At 46.1% G+C, this 10,979-nt stretch overlaps 1 long non-coding RNA gene across 1 annotated transcript; it reads left to right on the forward strand.

The window, feature by feature from the left end:
• Positions 1 to 462: 462 nt before the first annotated feature.
• Positions 463 to 2,142, forward strand: LOC123446358. The gene is made up of 2 exons (XR_006631329.1): positions 463 to 1,870; positions 1,948 to 2,142. It is a non-coding gene; the product is annotated as an uncharacterized LOC123446358 (long non-coding RNA).
• Positions 2,143 to 10,979: the final 8,837 nt, after the last annotated feature.

Genomic DNA, 10,979 nt, shown 5'->3' on the forward strand with positions numbered 1-10,979 from the left:
ACCATTTCACGATCTGACCTTTTTTGAAACGCCAGAGCCCGTAGCATTGCAGACGCACATAGAAACGCCAGTCTAATGTGACGTTGCAGACGAACATAGAAACGCCAGTCTAATGTGGCGTTGCAGACGCACATAGAAACGCCAGTCTAAAGTGGCATTGCAAGCCCACTCAAACGCCAGTCTAATGGTCCATGGCGTTTCAGCAGTACACATGTTGCTGGCAGCATGCCGTGGGCTGGCTGGATGTCGTCGCTACGTTCCATAGTGGGTCTGCAACGTCATCACTGTTGGCGTTTCACAATCGGCCTACAACGCCACATTAGACTGGCGTTGCAAGAAAGAAAAAAAGCCACGGTAGACAGGCGTGTCATTGTAGGGCAGCAACGCCATGGTAGACTGGCGTTGCATAGTGGTGCAGCAACACCATGACTTGTGGCGTTTATAAAAGGGTCAGATCGTGAAATGGTTTCAAATCTGGTTCATTTTGTGTTCATGTTTAGAAAAAAGTTTAAAACAGTGAAAAAATCCTAACACCTCCACCTCGTCTTCTCCCACCCGGGATCCTCCCAGATCCGCAGCCTCCCCCTTGTCCCTCCTCAATTTCCGTGGCAACCAATCCTCCCTCAGCCATCCTTTGCTTACTCCACGGTAGTAGCAACCCCGAGCTCCTCCACGCCTCCCTCTGATGTGCCTCGACAGGAACCAGGAGTCAGAGCCCCTCCCTCTGCCCGTAGCGCCCCTGCAGCCCGAGGCCGTAGCCTCCCCCTCGCGAAAGCATCTACCTCAGCTTCTGCATCGTGCTTCCTCGACCTCCAGCCCGTCGCTCCTCGCTGCCCTCTACGGGAGATGCACCGAAGCAGAAACGCCAGACCTCGCTGTCCCCGAGGCCAGCCAGGCCACGTCCTTGCTGGAGCCCCGCATCACCGGCACCCAGAAGGAACAATGAGGGGTCTGTGCTTCGAGCTCTCCCGTCGTCGACTCCTGATTCGCCGCCCAGCTATCCAGCCAGCGGATCCGCCGCGATTTCCACCGTCCATGGCCTCCGCCTGAGCCGTCCGTCTTCGTGAGATCGCCATGGGGGCCCTCGCTCGAGCCCCACCGACGGTAGTCTCCTTCCCGCACCGGGTCTGCACCCAGCTTCCTCCCCGCGTTGTTCCATTCCCAGCCTCCGCGCCTACCGTCGACGCCGGAGTAGTGCTAGCCTGCCGGTCTCTGAATCCCCGATGTGAGCACCTTGTCGCATAACTGTTTTTTGTTCAGTCCTACATCCATTCTGGTGCATTAGCGTATTTAGAGCATCTCCAACAGCCGCGTTAAACTAGCGTTGCGCCGCAAAATAGCCCGTTTTAGCGCGCGCGCAACGCGGAAGATAGCTCCAGCGGGCACACAAAAATGATGCGCGCGGCATATGCAGTTCAACGCGCTGGCCGAAACGTAATCGCGCGCCGCTTATTTGCTGCGCCAGCTCCCGCGCGTTGGACTCTCCCGCGCTAGCTCCTTCACTCTCGCGCGCTCGCTCCTCTACTTTCTTGCGCTCGCTCCCCACTTCCACCCCCATCCGGCCGCGCCGCCGCCACCGCTCGCGCCCTCGTCGACCGTTCAGACGCTTCCCCGGCCTATCCCCGTGGCGCCGTCGCTGCCCACGCCCCCCGGCGACCGTTTAGGCGCTTCCCCGGCTATCTCCGCAGCCGCCGCCGGCCGCGCCCCCCGGCGACCGTTCAGGCGCTTCCTCGGCCTCCCCGCGCCACCGCGCTTCCGCCCCACCCCCTCCTAGTCCCGCCGGCCGTCACACGCCTCCCTCATCCGAGGAACAACGCCCGAGCGCTCGCGGCCGCAGCGCCCGCAAGGTGTTCGACAAAACGCCTACAAGGTATGTATTGCTCAAACTTATGAATTTGGTGCATGTTTTGAATTGTAGTTTTTATAGTATAGTATTGAACATTGTAGATGAGTTCGTCGTATGATTCTTCCGAAGAAGAATTTGATATGGAAGAGGAGGAGTGGTGGGCATGGCATGGACGAGAAAGAGCATGATTTCTGCATTCGACATTGTATTGTTCATGAACTATTGGTTGTGTTTAATGCATTATTTTTTGTAGTGAACGATTATTTGAGTTCTAATTATTATTTATTGTTGATTTATTTTGTTTTTTGATCATTTTTGCTCCTATTTTTTGAAATGTATATGTGATTTGTGCGTGCTGCGCGCTGTATTTTTGGGCGCTGCTGGAGCGGCGCGCGCGATGCATTATAGCGCGGCCGTTGGAGCCAGCGCTTATCCCCGCGCTAAACCAGCCGAAGCGCGCGCGACAAACACATTTTTTGGGCGTGGCGCGAAGCGCGACTGTTGGAGATGCTCTTGTAGTGCCCCTACTTTTATCCACGAAATGTCGTAGCCGAGTTGGTCAGCCCACAACGCTAGCAACCAGGGGGTTCTGGGGTTCGAATATCAGACTCACCTTATTTGGCCTTTATTTTGATCCGCCTCTTGCGTCACGAGCAGCTAGTCATCTCAGTTAGTCGTCCTAGTCATCTCAGTTAGTCGTCCTAGTGAGCCAACATCCTGGAGGTCTAGGGATCAAATCGCCACGGCCTCTCTCTTGCGTCACGAGCAGCTAGTCATCTCAGTTAGTCGTCCTAGTGAGCCAACATCCCGGAGGTACAAGGATCAAATCGCCACGGCCTCTCTTTTGTATTCATCCAGTGTATTTATTTAGTTTATTTTGCATGCATGTTGCATTCATGTCATATGGTCTTGTGTTGCTCGTATCTAGTTAACCGAAGCTACGTTGGAAATGAGCTCTATATGTAAACCGACTAGAATGATGTGTAGTTTCACGTGCTTCACTTTGTTTGGCCATTTAACAAACATAAAATCCGTTAGTCGTTTCTGCTTCACCTCTTGCCATGTTTAAAAAACATTTAATATTGTCGTGTACCTAAAGGGGAGTGAACTAAATAATTCGTATGTGGAATTGCGTCAATATGCAACTCATTGCATATTGAGCTTTACTTAATGTGTAGTATTAGTTTGTTGTGAATTATCGTGTCGTGCCTTGCATAATTAAACCATACATGCATCATATGTGTTGTGCATGTTGTCTAGAAATGTGGTGGTGTTACCGTGTGTTGATTGTTGTTCCGGATTGTTTCTTCTCGATAGAGTTCCGAATCGCTTCGTAGTGGGAGGATCGGTTCGACTTTGTTGGTTCGTCCGCTTTAGGGATTCGTTCTTCTTCCAAGCGGGATCACAGTCAGGATGATCATTTCCCTAGATACCATTACCATCATTGCCTCGTTTGTTGTGAGTTGTCTCGTTTCTTTTGCTATGTATCGCTGCTTACCACCTGTTTAATAAGCCTCCCGACATTGCCATGAAAACCTCTAACCTTTCCACAGCCCAGCAAACCACTGTTTGGCTATGTTACCGCTTGCTCAACCTTCTTATAGCATTGCTAGTTGCAGGTGCAGTTGCTTCCATGTGAAAACATGGGTTCCTTGTTATATCACCATATTATTGCTAATTAAATAATGCACATATATACTTGGTAAAAGGTGGAAGGCTTGACCTTCTAGCCTGGTGTTTTGTTCCACCTTTGCCGGTTTAGTTCCGGCTAACGGTGTTATGTTCCATAAATGAGCGCTTCTAACATGCTTGGGGTTGTTATGGGGACCCCGTAGATTTTCATTTTGGGATAAAACTCGTCTAGCAAGGCCCAACATTGGTACTATGTTTGCCCAACATAATAATATTGAAAAACGTAGGGTGTCATGAACCTGAGGAGTAATTCAACATAATACAGGGAGGGCCAATGCTGATGGTGCTGGTCCTAAACAAAGTCATGTGCAGGGCCTACCCAGGGCAACTTGGTTGATTTCTATTACGGCACTATACGTTGTGCTCATCCGAATGTGCCCTGAGAACGAGATACGCGGCTACTATCGGGATCATCGGCTCGTCAGGTGCCCTTGTTGGACTTGTTTTACGTTTCTGGAGCGTCTTGTGTGAGGGATTCCGAGAATACTTTGGGCTATCTCAAGGTTGAAGTTTTCCAATAGGAACCCGGAGATCACGGGTTTTCCTGATTGAGGTAATTCGGTCGTAGCATGTGGTAGTTTGTGATGGACTAGTTGGAGCGCCCCTGCAGGGTCAAATCTTTCGGAAAGCCGTGCCCATAGTTATGTGACAAACTTGGAAACTTTGTTTAACATCCGGTTCTAGATAACTTGAAGTAGACTTAACTGAAACTTGCCAACTGAGTGTGTATCCATGATTGTCTCTTTCGTGAGCTCCTTCTCCGATCGAGGACCCGGTGGGGTTATGTCTGACGTGAGTAGGGTTTAGCATCATTCATTAGATCATTATTAGTTCAAGTCCGATTATGCGTAGATCATCCCACTCTTATTCTTGTACTCGTAAGTTAGCCACCTCAAATAGATGATTAGTCGCTTGTTGCGGCGTCACCCATTAAGTTTTACTAGTCTTGATATCTTTAGAAATGATATTGCTGAGTCAATGTGGCTCACAGATTACTACAACACCGGTTGCACGTACAGGTAAAGGGATACTTTGACGTGAGGGTGATGATTGTTCTATTTGTAGTTTCTTCTTCTTCTTCATCGATCTAGGATGGGTTCCAGGCCGACAACCTGGGATAGCAAGGATGGACGTCGTTCTTTTATCATTTTTTTCGTCCGTAGCCGGACCCTGCTCTTCTTCATGATGATTGATGATGTAGTTGTATTGATGTGATCTTTATATAACTTGTGGTGAGTGTAAGCCAATTCCATATACTCACCTCTTCTGTACATCTACTTGTAACAATATCCATTCTTACAAAACGACGAGATGCCCTCGAGCCAAAATAAGGATATAATAACATCTCGGGTGTTACAAGTTGGTATAAGAGCAGTACCGACCTAAGAGCCCCCTTGATTGATCGAACTTGGCCGAGTCGAGTCTAGTGAAAAACCACTTTGAGTATGGTTATATATCGGAGAGTAGGATTCTTTTTACTCCTCTTCTATGCTCTCGTGAGGAATATTGACATAAGAATTTTAATTCTACCCCTCTTCTCACTCAATTTTTTTTAGGATCACACGGATACTTTTGGAATCCGTATGATGTTGAAGTGACGGAGTTCTGACTTGGTGCCTCTTGTTGTCTTGATTTTATTTCGGGGTGTTGAGCTCCAGGGGATTCTTGAGCACATCGTTATCATTCAAATTTCTTAGTATCTGAGGATGGAGGATGCTCGAAATGGCTTCTATACTAGTAGTGACGAGAGGAGTCCGGCATCCCGAGTACTGGTGTAGAGTGTCCGGATGTACTACCATACTTATTATCATTCTGTTTTCGAGGGTGTGAGATAGATGACTTTGGGAGATCTCTGGTTATGTGCTGACGGATGTGATACACTGGACGGGTTAGTGTTATTGCTAGGAGTTGAGTGATGGATTTTGCTCCTTGTATCTGTGGAACCGATCGCATGACCAAAAATTTTGGGAGTTCTTAGGTGGGAATTCAAGTAGTTACCTATAGGAAAATATTCCAACAGATGCATGATGTGATGTTGGGATGCATGATTTGAGGTTGCGGTTCGACATCTACTAGATTCTTTTGTTTACGGTCGTTTTGACAGTGAATACATGTCATCGGTATGCTTCGACAAGCCTTGTAGTTTGCTATGCCTAGGGAGCATACTCGAGCGTCATTTCAATATGACAATCCAATGTATGATCGAGCCCATGTGATCTTATCCACCAAAATATCAAGCAGAATCTCTCTCATATGTTTGTTCTGGCTAATTTGCAGGCCTCGTCGTTTGTTTTGTTCGAGTATGGTAATTCGAGTTGCTTTGATGTCAAGTGGTGATTTCATATCTTTCCCAAGTGGTGTTCTTATATTTTTATGGGAATGCAAATTCTTTTGCTCATTCAAATTTATTATCAGTCCTTTTCAACCAGAGTCGTCATATCAAATCCTTTCAGCCGGTGTGCTTCTCTTCAAGTGAATTCAATCTTCTACAATTTTTTCCAAGATCAACCTCTCGTTTCTTTCTCGGGTTCCTCTCATCTGTCCCAATTTGTCTTTATTTTTTCCCGCCATCCCGCCCTTTTTCTTCAGTGATTAGATTATCATCCAAGTGCATCTCTTTCCATGTTTCTTCCGCCATCTTTTCTTCCATTTGTATCCTATGATTCATTGTCAAGATTCTCAAAGGTTTCGAGTTCATCATTTATCATTCTTGTTCTCTTTTTTGGTGAATTCAATTCAAGATGTCAGTGCTCATCATATTATTTTTATCCTGTAAGTGATTTTCCATGTTCTAATTCTCATCAAGTCTCTCTTGTTTATTCATCTCTCTATTTTATCCGGAGTGCTGAAGATATCTCAGAAGTTTCTTGTTTTCAATCCTTTCAATTATTTTGAGGTTCTCACCTCATCAAGTGTTCATTTATACTGAAGCAATATTTCTCTTTCTAAGCAATCCATTCAACGGTGTTTTCTTTTAAGTGGGCCCATAACCCGCAATTTCTTTTCCAGGATCTTATCTGACTCTTGTAATCTTTCCTAGAGATCTCTAATTCTTTTCAAGTGTCACGTAAGTATGATTCCATCAGTCATATCCCTTCTCCAAGATCTATTCGAATTAATTTCCTTCGTTGTCTCAACTTGTCCTTATTCATTATTCTGATGTATCTTAGTAATTCTTGGTGGTGTTTCGCGTTATCATTCTCATCTTGGAAGACCCAAGTAGTGGTTCTCTTAAATCTTGCTCCATTCTTTTGAAGTTTGTCATCTCAGCTTCGTCTTATCCTCTCAATTGTTTTCGATCATGAGAAATTCCTTCCATATCAATCAGGTGCATTTCTGAGTTGTTCTCATTTCTTGATCCTCCGAAGGCCATCATTTTAGAAGATTTCTTCGTTCTCAGCTTTCAGCTTTCCTTCTCAAATTCTCCTCAATTGTTGTCTCTACGTTCGCATCGGAATTATTCTGGTGCCTCATTCAAGTTTTTTGTTACTCGACTCAAGATCTCTTCGTTGTCATGTATCTTCATTCATTCATGATATTCCCATTCATTTGTAATTCTTATCGGCGCCTTGTTCAAGCATTGTATAATCGAATCATGCTCTCTTTGTCCTCATGTAGCCCAACTCATTTTTGTTATCCTCTTTCATTCCAAATTCTTACCGGTGTTTCGTCCAAGACTTCTTCAAGTTTGGGATCATATCTCTCCTCAATCTCTTTAGGAAGAATAAGGTGTATGCGAAATGTCGCACCCTATTTTTACCTTACTTCAATTGTAGCCTTTTCAAAAATCCGAGTTTATTAAAACTCTTTAAGCAAGTGCTATGAATGCCATGATTGCCATTGTTCGTATGTATGCTTGAATGAGTGGATGCAAAAACAATATTTTTATAACCCAATATTTCCAAAAAGATCCTTTTCTCATTTTTGATAATTTCAAAACCTTGCTTTGGGTTTGCACTACAAGTCCCTCATTTCAAGGGAGTGCCTTCACCCAAAGATTGTATTCTGGTTTTAGCACTATTATAACTCTCCAAAATCATAAAATAATTATTTTATAAAATGTTTTTCTATTTTATTTGCATGTCCTTTTCTGAGGCCACAAATGATATTTTTGTATGGAAAATCATTTTTGTGCCTTAGAAAAACTAAGAAAATTTGGGGTTACTGAGAGAAAATATATTTTCCATACATGAGATTTTCAACCCCTATTTATGTTCAAGTTATTTGAGCAAATCCTTGAAAACCTATCCTGTCTGTTTTTACCTTTTGAAATATTTCCAAAGGAAATATTCCCGATAAATTCCGATAAAATTTTAGCAAGGTTTCTAAGCTATATTTTGTCACCATGCCAAATTTCACGTCATTGCAAGGTTGTTTGGTTCATCAAATAATTCTAAAACCCTCTTTGTCCAGAATCAGGTTGGAGCAACTCTACATAGCAAAGTTTGTCCAAATGGCTTGAAACTTTGCAGGAGTGCACAACACCCCAAATGAGGAGACCCTACCAAAAATTGGATTTGTGAGGATTAATTTATCCACATTCCCTTTTGAAAGGACAGAACTGCCCATTTAGGGGTGATTTCAAGTTTGCACTGCCAAACTTGTCCAATGGAGTTCAAATTTGGTGGAGCATCCTATTTTAGCATCCAACCCAATCATGTTAACTTTGAGCATCAGTGTTAAAGGGAAACTTCCCCAAGCACCTGTCGAACACCTTCTCCATCATGGTCAAACATCACTTATCACCGTCTACACCCACTCCCATTCCATTAATTTCTTAGAGTAGTCCGCCAGCACCACTCCTCAACTACAGACGAGTGGCCCCTCTTTAGCTCCAAGCAGGTAAGCTAAAATCTTCATTTTAGTCTCTGGTTCAAGGCGGACACATCGTCTTTAATCACTTCCTTTGAGCAGCAGTGAGACCCTCGGCTTTCAAATGGCTAAGGGGTATCTAACCCAACCCCCGGACACACTAGACAGGGCCAAAGTGCCCCAGAGCGCGCCAGCATGCCGTGGCATGCCACATATGCGCTCTGCGCGTGCTACATGGTGCACCCGAGGCAAAGGAGGCCAGCCACGTCCGGTTCTCACCTCCCCTCGGTGTCTCTCCGCATCTGCGACAACGCAGCTGAATCAGCGCAGCTTCAGGGCCCCTTCTCCCCCTCTATGCTGACCAGAGCGACTTGTGCCCGCGCACGCCAGATTCGGCTAGAAGTGTGCTGCCCCGTAGCACGCGCACACTGAGCTCCCTCCCTCTCTCTCTCGTTGAGTAACTGGGTCCTAAACCACGTTCGTGAAACCGTGGTATCAACCCCCGAGCTATCTCTCCCTCTCCTGCAAGCCACGATGAAACAACCGGCGCTCCCCGCTCAGTGCACCATTGCTGGCCTATAAATAGGCCTCCCTCCTTTGCTCCAGCACCTCACACCACTCCTCCAGACCCTCAATCAAGCCCCTAGACACCCCATTCGAGAACAGAGAGCTCTGGTGCTCGAGATCGACCGAGGCGCCGCCGCTTCGGAGCTCCATCAATCTCGGGTTACACGCCAGCTCTCGCGCTCCTCTCACCTCCTTCGTGACTATAGTGAGCTCAGGGAGCTTCTCCACCTCTTCCTCGAGCGATCCCCTCTCTATAGCACCCTTCTCCTCCACCTCCCAAATCGGCTCCGCCATGGCCCCGTCATCGCCGGTGACCCAGGGTCTCCCAATCGTTCCTTCGACCACCAGCAGGTAGGTGGCGATGCGCTGGTTCCATTCCTGCCGTCGTTGAGGCATGAGGGCGTCGGTGTCGCCGCCGGCGTGCCTCCCCTCCCCTCTATCCAGAGGAGGAAGACGACCCCAACATGCATGCCCCACCTGTCGGTGGCCAGTCTCTTTCCCTCTCTCCTCTCCCTACCGCTGACCGCACGGGCCCGCGCATCAGGTTTGAACCTGACGGTGCGCGCGCTTGGGCTGCTGGCTGGCTAACTGGCCGGTTGGCCAGTTGGGCCGGCCCAGCCACTAGCCGAGCCAGGCCAGGGCTGAGCCCCCTTTTTGTTTTTGTTTTAAAATCTGTTTTTAAAAGATTTTTGCAGAGACTATTAGTTAATCAAATTCAATTATTTTTCCACCACAATTCTTCTGAAAATGAGTAGAATTTATTAGAGCTGTTATACAAATTTTGATGAAAACTTTTCTGCAAAGTTACAATTAAAAGGCTTATTTTCAATACTTTAGCTCCTGTTAATTTGATTTAAAAAATAACCATTTCATCAAAACGAGAAACAATTATTTTTAAAACTATAATATAGATTTATCAGAATAGGATGACATTTTTAAAGTAAGTTTGTGCTTTGTTTTTGAGTGAGCAACTTATTTTATTATTATTATTACAACGATAGATACAACGTTTGACGAAGGAGTTGGACTCAAAGACCCCGAAGACCCCGGATACCTAGCTGATCAAGGCAAGCAGCCCTTTGACCATGTTTGAGCAAAATATTTATTGCATGCCAAATATAGAAATTATTCCCGTTGCATATCATCATGAGTATTCGATAAATCATCAATATGGTGTTACCGATGGCTCATCCGGAGCACTTGCATTTGAGTATGATCCTACCACCTATGAGGGTGACGCTAATATTATGTTGACAAGTAGACAGCAGTGCTACACATAGTAGAAGCATATGCATCATAATGGTAAAGATGATATCAAAGGTTGTACGAAAACCCCGTCGGGTGCCACTAATGCCCGAAGGTGATGATGTTCATTTGGTGTCCAGTTATGAAGAAGTGGTGCACCGGGCATATTTTGTGTGATTGGTTTCGGAAATGGGAATAGATTTATGATGTGTCGACCGTCCCAACCTTACATGTGCAACCACGTTACCCCTTCATGGGATGGGGCTTCGTTGATTACTCTGGTCGGTGCTAGCAAAGAGTCACATTACTAGTGGCGGGAGTGATATGTGGTCACCCTCGTGACGGGGTCGTACGAGGTAGGTCGACTATGCCGTTTTTACGTGTCCGGGAACACCGTTGTTCCCCGCATGGATGATACGGTCCAGAGTTGGTGCTCGTAAGACGTACATCATGTGGGCTGGGTACCAATCGAGTGGAACTCTTTGTCTAGTATCGTCAGGGGAAGGCAATGATCGGGTACTTATCTCGGGTATGCTATATACCGCGAGTCGTGGATGACACGGTGTAACGACTAAGATGCAACCCTTTCCTTATTTGGGGGCGAGGCCTGAAAAGGGAAAGGGGCGCATCTAAACGTTTCGCAAGCGAGATAATCATAACATTACATAACAGAAAGAGTGACAAGTAGGGCATACACTTGCCATCTGATAAAATATACCATAAAGCTTAGAGGCACACATTATTTAGATCAAAGTTTAGTCCAGCTACGCACAACATGAAAACAAGTAAAGCTATGAAATCCCGCATGCTGCCCCCA

Source organism: Hordeum vulgare, chromosome 4H (assembly GCF_904849725.1).
Source record: "Hordeum vulgare subsp. vulgare chromosome 4H, MorexV3_pseudomolecules_assembly, whole genome shotgun sequence".
Lineage (NCBI taxonomy): Eukaryota > Viridiplantae > Streptophyta > Magnoliopsida > Poales > Poaceae > Hordeum > Hordeum vulgare.